A 16,075-nucleotide genomic window follows, 5' to 3' on the forward strand; every position below is an offset into this window, starting at 1 on the left:
TCCTCATTTCAGTTCCAAAGGGTTGTCCCTTCAGTCTGAGACTGTGCCCTTGGATTGTGTCTGTAGTGGAAACATTTCCACATCCATTTTATCATGCCTCTTAGTATCCTGGAAGTTTCAGTGAAATCACCCCACATCTTTCTAAACCCCAGTGATTGCAGACCCAAGGTCCTTAATTATTCCTTATATGACAATCCCTTCATTCCTGCGATCATTCTTGTGAATCTCCTCTGGAGTCTGCCCAAGGGCAGAATATTCTTTTTTTAGAAAAGACGCCCAAAACTGCTCATATTTTCCAAATGTAGTCTGACCAGGATCTTATATATCCTCATCAGTATATCCCTGATCATTTATTCTAGACTTAGAGTCATAGTCATAGAGATGTACAGCATGGAAACAGACCCTTCGGTCCAACCCATCCATGCCGACCAGATATCCCAACCCAATCTAGTCCCACCTGCCAGCACCCAGCCCACATCCCTTCAGACCCTTCCTATTCATATACCCATCCAAATGCCTCTTAAATGTTGCAATTGTACCAGCCTCCATCACATCCTCTGGCCACTCATTCCATACACGTACCACCCTCTGCATGAAAAAGTTGCCCCTTAGGTCTCTTTTATATCTTTCCCCTCTCATCCTAAATCTATGCCCTCTAGTTCTGGACTCCCCAACCCCAGGGAAAAGACTTTGCCTATTTATCCTATCCATGCCCCTCATAATTTTGTCAACCTCTATAAGGTTACCCCTCAGCCTCCGACGCTCCAGGGAAAACAGCCCCAGCCTGTTCAGCCTCTCCCTGTAGCTCAGATCCTCTAACCCTGGCAACTTCCTTGTAAATCCTTTCTGAACCCTTTCAAGTTTCACAACATCTTTCTGATAGGAAGGAGACCAGAATTGCACACAATATTTCAACAGTGGCCTAACCAATGTCCTGTACAGCTGCAACATGACCTCCCAACTCCTGTACTCAATACTCTGACCAATAAAAGAAAGCATACCAAATGCCTTCTTCACTATCCTATCTACCTGCGACTCCACATTCAAGGAGCTATGAACCTGCACTCCAAGGTCTCTTTGTTCAGTAACACTCCCCAGGACCTTACCATTATGTGTATAAGTCCTGCCAAGATTTGCTTTCCCAAAATCCAGCACCTCGCATTTATCTGAATTAAACTCCACCTGCCAGCTCTCAGCCTATTGGCCCATCTGGTCCGGATTGCTGAAACGAATACTAACATTGCATTTGCCTTCCTAACTGCTAACTGAACATGCATGTTACTCTTAAGACAATCCTAAACCAGGACTCCTGAGTCCCTTTGTGCTTCAGGTTTCTGAAGCTTTTCGTCATTCAGATCTGGCAGAACTATACCATATGTTGGAACTTAGTGAAATTATACCATTATATTCTTGAGTTTTGAGAAGATTTGTAGCTCAGGTCCACATAGCGACTCTCCCCTACATCAAAGACATCTCGGAAATGACTGCCAAACTACTCAGACCCTTTGGCATCATGGTAGCCCACAAACCCACCAACACACTGAAACAGCAGCTAATGAACTTGAAAGACCCTATACAGACAAGCAAAACTAATGTCATTCACAAAATACTGTGCAAGGACTGTAACAAACACTACATTAGACAAACAGGAAGAAAACTAGCCTCCAGGATACGTGAACACTAACTAGCCACAAAAACACATGACCCTCTCTCACTAGGATCCTTATATACGGATGAGAAAGGACACCACTTCGATTAGGACAACACATCCATCCTAGGACAAGCCAAACAAAGACACACACAAGAATTCCTAGAAGCATGACATTCCAACCGGAACTCTATCAACAAACACATCGAGTTAGAACCCATCTACCATTCCCTGAGAAAAAGAACAGGAAGTGACTTCACCACAGGAAATGACATCAATAACCAAACAAAACCAAACATATAAATAGAAAGCAGGACTTATCAGCAGTGCTTCACCTGAGATCCACTGAAGATATTACCTAGTAGAGTGATGAAACATCTGGAAATAAACCTTCCAGCTCAGCGAGCAAACCTCCAGAACCATTATATTCCACTATATAATTCCATTATATGAGAATGGTCCTAAGAGAAGAGTGCTAAACTGGGCCAAGGCCAATTATATCAAAATTAGGCAGGAGCTGGGAAATGTGGTTTGGACACAGCTATTTGAAGGGAAATCCACATTTGATATGTGTGACGCTTTCAAAGATAGATTAAAGATACTGCAGGATAGGCATGTCCCATTGAAGGCAAAGGATAGGAAAGGCAAGATTCATGAACCATGGATGACAAGAGAAATCGTACGAATAGTCAAGAGGAAAAGGGAAGCATATATAAGGTCCAGGCAGCTAAGAACAGAATGGGCCCTGGAGGAATATGAGAAGAGTAGGACCAGTCTTAAACGAGAAATCAAGCAGGCTCAAAGGGGTCATGAAATAGCTTTAGCAAGCAGAATTAAGGAGAATCCCAAAGCATTTTATTCTTATATAAGAAGCAAGAGAGTAACTAGAGAAAGGATTGGTCCACTAAAGGACAATGAGAGAGGACTGTGTGCCGAACCTGAGAGAATGGGTGAAATTCTGAATGATTACTTTGCATCACTGTTCACTGAGGACAGGAACATGATGAATGTTGAGATTAGATATAGAAATTTGATTAGTGTGGATCATGTTGACATAAGTAGAGAAGATGTGTTGGGTAGGCTAGAGGTTATTAAGGTGGACAATTCCCCAGGACCGGATGGGATCTATCCTAGGTTGATGAGGGAGGCGAGAGAGGAAATAGCTGAGGCCCTGACAGATATCTTTGTGGCATCCTTAAACACAGATGAGGTGCCAGAGGACTGGAGGGTTGTTCATGTTGTCCCCCTGTACAAGAAGGGTAGTAGGGATATTCCAGGTAACTACAGACCAGTGAGCCTGACGTCAGTGGTGGGAAAGTTGCTGGAAAAGGTACTGAGGGATAGGATTCATTTATATTTAGAAAAGAATGGGCTTATCAGTGATAGGCAACATGGTTTTGTGCAGGGGAGATTGTGCCTTACCAGCTTAATAGAGTTCTTTGAGGAAGTGACCAAGTTGATAGATGAAGGAAGTGCTATTGATGTCATATACATGGACTTTAGTGGGGAATTTGATAAGATTCCCCATGGTAAACTAATAGAGAAAGTGAAGTCACGTGGTGTGCAGGGTGTTCTAGCTAGGTGGGTAAAAAATTGGTTGAGCAAACAGGAGACAGAGAGCAGTAGTTGAAGAGAGTTTCTCAAAATGGAGAAAGGTGACCAGTGGTGTTCCACAGGGATCAGTGCTGGGGCCACTATTGTTTGTGATATACATTAATGATCTGGAAGAGGGCACTGTTAGTATGATCAGCAAGTTTGCAGATGACACGAAGATTAGTGGAGTAGTAAAAAGCATAAAAGACTGTGAAAGAATATAGGAGAAAAAAGGTAGACTGGAGAAGTAGGCAGAAAAGTGGCAGATGGAATTCAATCCAGACAAATGTGAGGTGATGCATTTTGGGAAGTCTAATTCTAGAGCGAGTTATACTGCAAAAGGAAGAGCCTTGGGAAAAGTTGATGGGCAGAGAGATCTGGGAGTGCAGGACCATTGTACCCTCAAGGTTGCTGCACAGGTGGATAGAGTGGTCAAGAAGGCATATAGTATGCTTGCCTTCATTGGACGGGATATTGAGTATAAGAACTGGCAGGTCATGTTAAAATTGTACAAGACATTTGTTCGGCTGCATTTAGAATACCGTGAACAGTTCTGGTCGCCACATTACCAAAAGGATGTGGATACTTTGGAGAGGGTGCAGAAAAGGTTTACGAGGATGTTGCCTGGTATGGAAGGTGCTGGCTATGAAGAGAGGTTGAGTAGGTTCAGTTTTTCCTTCATTAGAAAAAGGGAGATTGAGGGGGGACCTGATTGAGGTTTACAAAATCATGAAGGGTATAGACAGGGTGGATAGAGATAAGCTTTTTCCCAGGGTGGAGGAATCAATAACAAGAGGTCACACTTTCAAGGTGAGAGGTGAAAAGTTTAAGGGGGATACATGTGGCAAGTACTTTACACAGAGGGTGGTAGGTGCCTGGAACGGGTTGCAAGCGGAGGTGGTAAAGTCAGGCACGGTAGATTACTTTAAGAAGCTTCTGGACAGATGCATGCGTAGGTGAGGAGCAGAGGGATACAGATGCTTAGGAATTGGGCGACAGGTTTGGACAGTAGATTTGGATGGCTCAGGCTTGGAGGGCTGAAGGGCCTGTTCCTGGATTGTACATTTTCTTTGTTCTTTGTTCTTTATATGTCAACACCACTTTCCGAATCGTGAACTGACTACAAGAAATGAAGTTTTGCATTTTAACATTTAATCTGCATTGTCTGCTCAAGTCAATGGGTGGAAAATCATAAGCTTGAGATGTGTAATTTTCTGATATGTATTTCATAGACATAGGTCAGGAAGTCATTTTTAATGAATTTGACAGTTTATATGGACAATTCAATAAACATACTGTATAAAATACTTCACAATTATGCAATTTTCAAATTGATATCAGGCAGAGTCAATATAGTTTTATAAAGGAAACACACTGTGAATAAAGGGGGTTTTACTCCAGCTGGATTTCCAGATGTCATGTCAAAAGGGTATTTCAGGAAACAATAGCTAATGGTGTGGGGGGAACATTAGCATGGACTAAAGATTTGCTAGCTAATAGGAATCAGAGTCTCTGCATAATTGGGTTATTTTCTGCTTGGCAAGATGTAACATGCATTGTACAAACGGGATCAATGCTGGGACCTCAACTTTTCACAATTTAAATAAATGATTTGAATGAAGCGACAAACTTTGTTCATGATATAGGCAGGAAAGTGAGTTGTGAAAGGAACAAAAGGATGCTGCAAAAACATAAAAGAACATTAAAACTAGGAGCAGGAGTGGACAATTCAGTCATGAGCCTGCTCTGCCATTTAATATCATCATGGCTTCAACTCCACTGTCCTACCTGCTCTCCATAACTCTTTATAAATCAAAAATATGTTTTTCTCCTCCTTGAATTTACTCAATGTTCCAGCAGCCACGATACTCTGGGCTAGTGAATCCCACAAATTCATGACCCTTTCAGAGAAGTAATTTCTTTTCTTCTCTGTTTAAATCTGCTACCTGTTATCCTAAAATTATGACCTCATATTCCAGGTTACCCAACACAAGGAAAGATCCTGTCTATGTCCCCTTTGTCAATTGACTTTAACATTGTAAATGCCTCTCAATTACCTCTCCTCTCATTCTTCTGAACTTCAGAGATTATATGCCTAAATTGCCCAATCTATCTTCATTAGACGAACGCCTCATTTCTGGAATCAATCTAGTGAACCTCACTTGAATTGTCTCTGATGCAATTACATCTCTCCTTAAGTAGGAGGTTCAAATTGTATGCAATTATAGATAGAAGTATATATTATACAGCTTTATATACATATACACACTATAAATAATATATATAGCCAAATTATATAGATGGCTTAAATGGGTGGGCAGTGATTTGTTAAATCAAGTACATGTGAGAAAATGCCCATTTTGGCAGGAAGAATAAAATAAGAAATTTTATTTAAGTGGTGAGAGTTTGGAGAGATCTGGGATGTGGAGAGATCTGGAAGCAGAGAATCTTAGAGTCTTTGTGCATGATTCACAAAAGGCTGGAAAGTAATTTGGAAAGTTAGTAGAATGTTCCCACTTGCTATGAGAGAATGTAGGATACAAAATTAGAGAGGTTAGGTTTCATTTTTACAGCATGTTGATGAGACCATATCTGGATTACTGTGTGTTTAATAGTCTGTTTATTTAGAGAATAATGTAAATAATATTGGAAGTAGTTCTAAGGAGCTTTCCTAAGTTAATAGCTGGAATGGGTGAGTTGCCTTAAAATGAAAGGTTGATTGACTGGACTCATATCCGCTGAAGGCTAAAAGCTTATGAGATGTTATTGTTGAAACATATAAGACCCTGAGGAGTTTAGTCATGTGGATGGAGAGAGGATGTTTCCTCTTGTAAGAGAACCTAGACCTGGAAGTCACTGCTTGAAAATAAGCAATTGCTTGTTTAAGAACAAGATGAGGGATTTATTTTCTTCCCCAACAACAGTCTATGGGATTCTCTTTGTCAAAATGGAAGCAGAGTCTATGAATTCTTTTAAGCCAGTAACAGATATGACCTTGACAAGCAGGGTGAAAGGTTGCCGTGGTACATGGGAATGTGGAGGTATCCGATTTTACTGAATACAGAGCTGATTTGAGTGGCCACTCCTGCTCTAAATTTGTATGTTTCATGAGAAAATAGTTGTGAAAACCACAGAAACCTAAAGAAATGAGATATTTGTTAATGGATATTATTGGAGCAAAATGACTAAGTGAATCACTCAGAGTCCACTTTATGGGCAACTGTAAGTCTTCTCATGATCTCATGGTGGTTAGTAGACAGCCTTATTGCTTACCTTTCAGCTTTCACAATGCATTTTATTTCAACAACATCCCAATTCTACTGACTTCTGTACCTGTTCTTAATCCTCCCTGTTAGCAGGATATGGGTTTCTCCCTACTCTGTACGACTGTCTGTCCACAGGAATTCAATTAAATTCTTCAAAGTTAGTTTGCAGATTGTATTTAGAGTTTATAGGTATATATAATGTGTAGTGACAATTACTTAAAGAGTCTCAATTATTGTGGGATGAGACTTTTTCTTCTAATGTTCATGAATTAACAAACTTTGATCTAGCTGGGGAAAGGGCCCTTTATCAAGGTTTTTGAAAGATGTTCCTAATCACCTGGGTCTCTAAAGCTGACTGTCCGGAGAAATCCAATTAACTCCATTAATGTGACACATTAAACCTACTATTTATGTGTGTGCATAGATGTGTATGTGGTTATAATCATGTAAAGTATCCTAATTAATGCATGTCAGGTTTTCCCCTTCTATCCCATATTAAATAGCAAACTCTAAATCAGCTTGAATTGTGGCTTTGTTTTTATTTCTTCTTAATAAGACCCAATGTGTGACTTCTATGAGACACTTTATTACTGTATCTGTTCACTATGAGTATGAAGGCCATAATTCTGACTGAATAAATTACTACTTCAGCTAACAAGCTTCTTTGGCCATTTTTATGTAAACTAAAAACCACAGGCAACCATTTTGTGTTAATTAAGAACTATGAGCAGCCCTAACACTTATACAGGGAATGGAAGAACATTGTCAGTAATGAGGGAAACGTTTATGTCTGGGAATTAATTTAAAGTGGCTGTTATGAACTTTCAGATGATAGTGGCCTCCTTATTTAAAGTTATTCCTCATAGTTTATATTTCATTTTTTTGCCAAAACAGATATACGTTAAGTAAACATATAGTTAGGTTAGGATGAAGTTTAATATGGATAAGAGTGAGGTTATGCAATTTGATCAGAAAAATAAAAAAAAGGCAATGTATTATCTAAATGGGAAAAAACTTCAAAATGCCTTGGTAGAGACATATCTGGGCATCTTTGTGCATGAATTGCAGAAAGCTAGTAAGCAGGTACAGAAGGTAGTAAGGAGGCCAAATTCATTGCAAGAGGAAAAACATAGAATGTGAAAGTAGAGAAACAAGATCACATCTGGAGTACTGTGAGGTAAAAACAATGACTGCAGATGCTGGAAACCAGATTCTGGATTGGTGGTGCTGGAAGAGCACAGCAGTTCAGGCAGCGTCCAACGAGCAGCAAAATCGACGTTTCGGGCAAAAGCCCTTCATCAGGAATAAAGGCAGTGAGCTAGAAGCATGGAGAGATAAGCTAGGGGAGGGTGGGGGTGGGGAGAGAGTAGCACAGAGTACAATGGGTGAGTGGGGGAGGAGATGAAGGTGATAGGTCAGGGAGGAAAGGGTGGAGTGGATAGGTGGAAAAGGTGGATAGTGGATCTGCACATCCACTAATATCATTTATTGTATCCGTTGCTCCCGATGCGGTCTCCTCTACATTGGGGAGACTGGGCGCCTTCTAGCAGAGCGCTTTAGGGAACGTCTCCGAGACACCCGCACTAATCAACCACACTGCCCCGTGGCCCAACATTTCAACTCCCCCTCCCACTCTGCCGAGGACATGGAGGTCCTGGGCTTCCCACACCGCCGTTCCCTCACCACCAGACGCCTGGAGGAAGAACGCCTCAGCTTCTGCCTCGGAACACTTCAACCCCAGGGCATCAATGTGGACTTCAACAGCTTCCTCATTTCCCCTTCCCCCACCTCACCCGAGTTCCAAACTTCCAGCTCAGCACTGTCCCCATGACTTGTCCGGACTTGTCCGACCTGCCTAGCTCCTTTTCCACCTATCCACTCCACCCTCTCCTCCCTGACCTATCACCTTCATCCCCTCCCCCACTCACCCATTGTACTCTATGCTACTCTCTCCCCACCCCGACCCTCCCCTAGCTTATCTCTCCATGCTTCAGGCTCACTGCCTTTATTCCTGATGAAGGGCTTTTGCCCAAAATATCGATTTCGCTGCTCGTTGGATGCTGCCTGATCTGGAGTACTGCGTACAGTTTGGTCCCCTTACTTAAGGAAGGATGTAATTGCATTGGAGGCTGTTCAGAGGAGGTTCACTAAATTAATTCCAAAGGTGAAAAGCTTGTCTAATGAAGATAGATCGAGCAGTTTAAGCTTATACTCACTGGAGTGTGGAAAAATGGGAAGATATCTAATTAAGGTATATAAGATACTAAAGGAGATTGGCAAAGTGAATGTACAGCAGGTATTTCCCCTAGTGGGGCAATTTAGAATGAGTGGTCATTGTTTTAGATTCACGAACAGCAGATTTAAAACAGAGATGAGCAGGAATTACTACTCTCAAAGGGTCATGAATCTGCGGAATTTATTACCCCAGAGTGCAGTGGATGCCAGGATACTGAACAAGTTTAAGGAGAAGAGAGACAGATTTTTAATTGGTAATGGATTAACAGGTTTGCAGGGAGCGGGCAATAAAGTGAAGTTACGGTCAAGGTGAGATCATCTACGATCATAGTAAATGGCACAGCAGAGTTGAGGGGTTGAATTAGCTACACCTGCTTTGAGTCCTTATTTTGTTACATTCTCAAATCTACTCAGCATGGACTGCAGTAGCTCAAGAAGGCAGCTTCGCCACCACCTTTTCAACAGCAATTAAAGATGGGTAATGAATACTGGCCTAGTTAGTGTTGCCCCATTCCCATGAAAGAATAAACAAAAATGATGTGGAAAGATTTGCAATTAAATCTTCCCAAATAAAAGTTATAATCTCAGAAACATTCTTTGTCCATAGTATCCCGGTCTACTATCTAGCCATTAACAAAGGATGACAGGAAAATGACACCTTTTATTGTTCCCACATTTCCATAAGGACTTTAGATATAAGTAAAGATTAGAGAGATTAGGCTTGTTCTCCTTGGAGCAGAGAAGCTTAAGAGGTGACCTTTTTGAGGCTTTAAAACGATGAACAATTTTGACAAAGTAAAGAAGATATTCTATTTCCACTAGTTAGGATATCAATGACTAAAGGTCACATCTTCAAGGCTCTCAGCAAGAGAGCTAGGAGTGAGATGAGCAGAAACTTCTTTACTGGGAGAGTTGTTAGGCTTTGTAATGTGCTGCCTGGGAGCGTTGGAGATTCCGTAGGAAGTTTCAGAGGAAAGCTGGATCTATATTTGAAAGGGATGGATCTAAAGGGATACGGAGATTCGGTTGGAGAATGGCACTACCTGGGTAGCCCTTTCAGGAGCCGGTACAGACACAATGGGTCAAATGGCCTCCTTCTGTATTGTAAAATTCTATGATTCTATATACTATGTTCTTTTCTTCTGAGTTCATAAGAGAAAACTTCACTTTTTATATAAATTCACCACTTGCTTGAAATAAAGTCTTTGATAGCTCAATTTCAAATATCATTCAAGTCTCTTCGCAAAAGCAAAGAAACTCTAATTCCCATCTGTTAGTTCCTATCGATGTAAAGATTATAGTTTGGGAAATTTGGATACATCTTCAGAATGCAGAGGAGATTAAATGTTCTCTCTACTGTTCTAAGGTAAAAACATTCAATCAAAGCTAGTAGTGGATTAACTTGAGATAAATATCTCAATAAAGTTTTTATCCCAATGCTTTTCAAAATTCCTTGAAGAAAAATAACTCAGCTTAATGCACCAACAGTTAACAAACAATCTAATCGCTTTGCCCTGTGGGATTAGGAGCATTGCACATTCTAGTTCTAGACTGAGCTCATTGGCACAGTTCCAAACAAACATGTCGAATCAATGCCCATGATTTTGGAAGAAGCTGAGGACATCAATGAAGATTTTACTGGAGCAAGAAAATACACAAAATCCAGTTCAATCGATACAATTAATTTTGAAATGTCAAGAAAATTAAACATGGTCGAGAGTGAGTGCGGGTTAATATTGTTTTTGTGGTTTACTATATGTTAGAGTGGATAAAGAGCGGAGCTGGAAAAAACACAGCAAGTCAAGCAGCACCAGAGGAGAAGGAGTGTTGATGTTTCAGGTTATTATATGTTAGTCCACATAAAACATATACCAGTGATAGTGGGTTTTTCTTAAGTCAGATACTTGAAATGTTATTTACAACAGTTGCTATCTACAAGATTACAATATTACAAACCCTCATGTATAGTCTGGATTCTCTGCTTCCAGAGCTTACTGAACATTGCACACCTACAGCTAACTGACGGACAACTGGATCCAGCAGAAAGTCCCATCTGCAGTGTATGCACGCAGACCTTCATTCTCTCATTTGAGCCAATAATGCTTCCATTTATTAGCTCAGCAAAAGAGGTTGAGTGATTTTGACTTCACTCAAAGTGCCCTATCTGCTCAGGGATGTGCCATTGTGCACTGATAGGGAGATGGAGAGGTGTCTAGGTATTGTCATTACATTACAATCCACCTTGCCACTTCACCTCTCCTCTCTCACATTGAAGTGTTCACACTGCACTTGAGTGGGAGATCGCAATGGGATCCTCTAGGCTCAAGGACACCAGAGGGGGCCCACCAAAGTAGTATCCAGGTTTAACGGTGGGAAGAGGCAGATGAAATAATATTGAAGTCGCTTCACATGTATATATGCTTTTTAAAAGCACTGAAATATGAATAAATGCACCATAATGTTTTACATTCTGTGGTTTTGTGCAATCTGTATATATCTCTAAGAGTTTTGCATTCACTTCTAAAATACCATGAGGGACTATGATCACATGAACCACTGCCCTACACTTCCGATGCAACATTACGAAGACCACTTCTGGCTCTCATGCCCAGAAGAAGCAAACACTCAAATGTGTTAATGTAATTGACCTGGTTGCGTTATATGAGTCAATGCAGCTTATCTATGTCTCATGTGATTGATGAATGTCCCTTGCAAACAAAGGTCTGTGTGATACAAACTGGGCCCCCATTCTGATGCTCTGGTCTTCAAACTGAATGGGAATTTATTGGTGCAGAAGGAACTAAGAAATGTACAATGTACAAGCAGAGCAACGTCAAAGTTTCACTTGAATAAAGGAGACATGCCCTTGAAACTAGCAAGGCTTATGTATCACAACTGGCTAGTAATTCTTCATCTCCTCAAATGTTCATCCAAAGTCAGTAATTCTCAAATCTAGCTGCCGTCAGGATTTCCTCATACCTGTCTGTCTCATCTGACTTCCGCCATTGCATCCTCAGCATTCCTGATGGCTCTGTTGACATCTCTATCAGACTCACTGCTCTCTTGATGGAGGAGACAAGTGACTGCTCTTTTAAGTTGGCACTCTATCATTGAGCTAACCTGTGCAATGCACAGCAAACAATGATGATTCTGGGATTCTGTCCAGTGAGGACTGCACTGATTCTCCTGAGGGTTCCAGACAGTAGAAGCTCATCTTCAGGAAACCCAAACATCTGTTCAATGATGGCCCTAGTGGATGTATTGTACGCAATTCGCCATCAGTTTGACTGATTTATATTAGTGCCACTAATTTGGCGTTCTGCATGTCACATATGAGCCAGCCCTGGAGAAGATGTGGGTGTAGGAAAACAGTCATTGAAGGAACCCGGAAGCTGTGCTGTAGGTGTTGTGACAGTTCTTCAGATAGTGGGCACACACCGACATGGATCGTTGTCTGTGTTTACAAACAAGGGAGTGAAATCCCTTTCAGCTCATGAATCTGGCTGCAGTCTGTCATTGAGCACTGAGTGTAGTGATTGAAACAAGGTCAGAGTCAAACAGCGTAGTGCTAGAAAAGCACAGCAGGCCAGGCAGCATCTGTGGAGAAGGAAAATCGATATTTCGGGCATAAGCCCTTCATCAGGAATGAGGCAGGAATCTGCAATCCTCATTTTCTCTTTGTAACAAGTTCAGCCAGTTGGACATCATAGAATATAGGTCAAAGACAGTGGCTCTGGAAAAGCACGGCAGGTCAGGCAGCATCTGAGAAGCAGGAAAATCAACATTTCGGGCATAAGTCCTTCATCTCATAGAATATATTCATAGAATATAAGTTCCCTGATTGGGACTGATAATCTGATGCAATCAGGGGCCTCCGTCTGATGTATGAAACAGATGAATGTCAGACTGTCTGGTAGCTGACCCTGTTTGAGGCAGCACTATAGCCAAGGCTATGTTCATGTGTAAATAAAGGGTGACTTGGTGACAGGATACTGATCTCTGTGGAGTTATTTAATTGAGTACCAAGTGGTTGGAAGTTAGAATTTTACTACTTTTAGACCTTAATCACCTGCAACAATTGTTTAACTTCAATGCAAAGGCCTTCAGGGATCGCTCACACTATAGTTTTTGGCATATTTAGTTTAGCTTGCCAGCAATGGGTGTGTGCGCGCTATCCCTTCTTAAAGATGTGCAAACAGATCTGGGGGCCTTTCTTTTCACACTGTGCATTCTCCAGAACCTTCACTTAATAGAACATAGAATATTACAGCGCAATTCAGGCCCTTCGGCCCTCGATGTTGCGCCGCCCTGTCATACTAATCTGAAGCCCATCCCACCTACACTGTTCCATGTACGTCCATTTGCCTGTCCAATGACGACTTAAATGCACTTAAACGTGGCGAATCTATTACCAATGCAGACAAAGCATTCCACACCCTTACTACTCTCTGAGTAAAGAAACTACCTCTGACATCTGTCTTATACCTATCTCCCCTCACTTTAAAGTTGTGTCCCCTCGTGTTTGCCATCCCCTTACTTGGAAAAAGGCTCTCCATGTCCACCCTATCTAACCCTCTGATTATCTTGTATGTCTCTATTAAGTCACTTCTCAACCTTCTTCTCTCTAACGAGAACAGCCTCAAGGCCCTCAGCCTTTCCTCGTAAGACATTCCTTTCATACCAGGCAACATCTTAGTAAATCTCCTCTATACCCTTTCCGAAGCTTCCACACCCTTCTTATAATGCGGTGACTAGAATTGTACACACTACTCCAAGTGTGGCCATACCAGAGCTTGTACAGGTGCAGCATAACCTCCTAGTTCTGGAACTCAATCCTGCTATTAATAAAGGCCAAAACACTGTATGCCTTCTTAACAACCCTGTCAATCTGGGTGGCAACTTTCAGGGATCTGTGTACATGGACACCGAGATCTCTCTGCTCATCTGCACTCCCAAGAATCTTACCATTAGCTCAGTACTTTGCATTCCGATTATTCCGGCCAAAGTGTATCACCTCACACTTGTCCACATTAAACTCCATTTGCCACCTCTCAGCCCAGCTCTGCATCCTATCTATGTCTCTCTGCAACCTACTACATCCTTTGTCACTATCCACAACTCCACTGACCTTAGTGTCATCTGCAAATTTACCAACTCACCGTTCTAAGCCCTCATCCAGGTCATTTATGAAAATGACGAACAGCAAAACCAACACTGACGCTTGCGGTACGCTGCCAGTAACTGGACACCAAGATGAACATATTCCATCAACTACAACCGTCTGTTTTCTTTCATCAAGCCAATTATTGATCCAAACTGCTTGGTCTCCCACAATCCCATTCCTCTGCACTTTGTATAATATGTGTTGCAGACGTTTCATCCCCTGTCTAGGTGATATCCTCAGTGCTTGGGAGCCTCCTGTGAAGCGCTTCTGTGATGTTTCCTCCGACATTTATAGTGGTTTGCCTCTGCCGCTTCCGGTTGTCAGTTCCAGCTGTCCGCTGCAGTGGCTGGTATATTGGGTCCAGGTCAATGTGTTTGTTGATAGACTCTGTGGATGAGTGCCATGCCTCTAGGAATTCCCTGGCTGTTCTCTGTTTGGCTTGCCCTATAATAGTAATAGAGACAAACCACTATAAATGTCGGAGGAAACATCACAGAAGTGCTTCACAGGAAGCTCCCAAGCACTGAGGATGTCACCTAGACAGGGGATGAAACATTTGCAACACAAATTCCCAACTCGGCAAACAGAACCACAACAACGAGCACCTGAGCTACAAATCTTCTCCCAAACTTCGAACTTTGTATAATAGCCTACTGTGGGGAACCTTATCGAACAACTTGCTGAAATTTGTATACACCACATCAACCGGTTTACTCCCATCTACCTGTTTGGTCACTTTGTCAAAAAAGTCAATAAGATTCGTTAGGCATGACCTTCCCTTCACAAAACCGTGCTGACTGTCCTTGATCAGATTATTCTTTTCTAGATGGTTATAAATCCTATCTCTTATAACCTTTTCCAACACATTACCAACAACTGAAGTGAGACTCACTGTTCTGTAATTACAAGGATTGTCTCTACTACCCTTTTTGAACAGGGGAACCACATTTGCTATCCTCCAGCCCTCAGGCACTATTCCTGTAGACAATGATGATTTGAAGATCAATGCCAAAGACTCGGCAATCTCTTCCCTTGCTTCCCAGAGAATCTCGCCCGGGGACTTGTCTATTTTCACACTCTGCAGTATTTCTAATACCTCTTCCTTGTGAACCTCAATCTCTTCTAGTATCTCTGTATCTTCCTCGCCAACATTTTCATTTTCTATAGTGAACACTGTCGAAAAATATTTATTTAGTGCTTCCCCTATCTCCTCTGACTCCACACACAACTTCCCACTATTATCCTTGATTGCCACACACAACTTCCCAACTTGGTAAAAGACATGGCAAACGATGGTGGTGATAAACAAAAACAAAGATCTGAGACCTGAAACAAAAGCAAAAAGTGTTGGAGAAACTCAACAAGTGACCTGCACGTGACTCCAGGCCCACAGCAATTGCCCCCAAACAATTCAGGATGAGCAACAAATTCTAGCCCAAATGGTGATGCCCACATCCTATGACTGAATATAAAACAAAATTGTGACCATAAATGTAACTCTAGCAGGCAGGGAGTGTTAATGACAATTCAGCCTGTGCTAATTCAGGCTTACCTCAGTGGGGTCACGAGCTGAAGTTTTGGGGTCATGAGCTCTGATGCAGCAATGGCCGCAGTCCGAAACCTTTAAAGCTGGGAAATTAACATCCTGAGCATACTGGTTTTCCAGTTTCAAGTATCCAAGGCGTCTACGACCAGAATCTGCAATTTGCAAGTTTTTCTGTCTTTGTCCAACTGTTCAATGTACCCCGTTGGTCTTCTCCTTTCCACCTCCACCATGATATCATGACTGTTTTCAATTTTCAAGCCTTAAAATGCAATCACAATCAGAAAAAAATTTGGGAAACAGTGTGATTACGTAAGAAATATTCTGCCAACTGCACCACACAAAGTTGACCCACCTCGAAAGGTTTGAGAACTTCCTACCCAGTTAAGTCCCCCTGCCTGCTATACCTGCCTCACCCTAGCACATTCTACCCAAAGGTTCAGGTCAATGACGTTTCATCATTATTTATTTATTCTGCCATTTGAATTTGGTGTGGCACTGATGTAAATAAGGGGTCATGCTGAGTCAGTGCGAAGAGAGTGTTTCTTTTAATGGGTGAATCCAGGACTAGGTGTCCATGTTTAACAATAAGAAGTCACCCATATAGAAAGTGGTGAGTTTTGTTT

Source organism: Hemiscyllium ocellatum, chromosome 18, assembly GCF_020745735.1.
Source record: "Hemiscyllium ocellatum isolate sHemOce1 chromosome 18, sHemOce1.pat.X.cur, whole genome shotgun sequence".
Classification (NCBI taxonomy): domain Eukaryota; kingdom Metazoa; phylum Chordata; class Chondrichthyes; order Orectolobiformes; family Hemiscylliidae; genus Hemiscyllium; species Hemiscyllium ocellatum.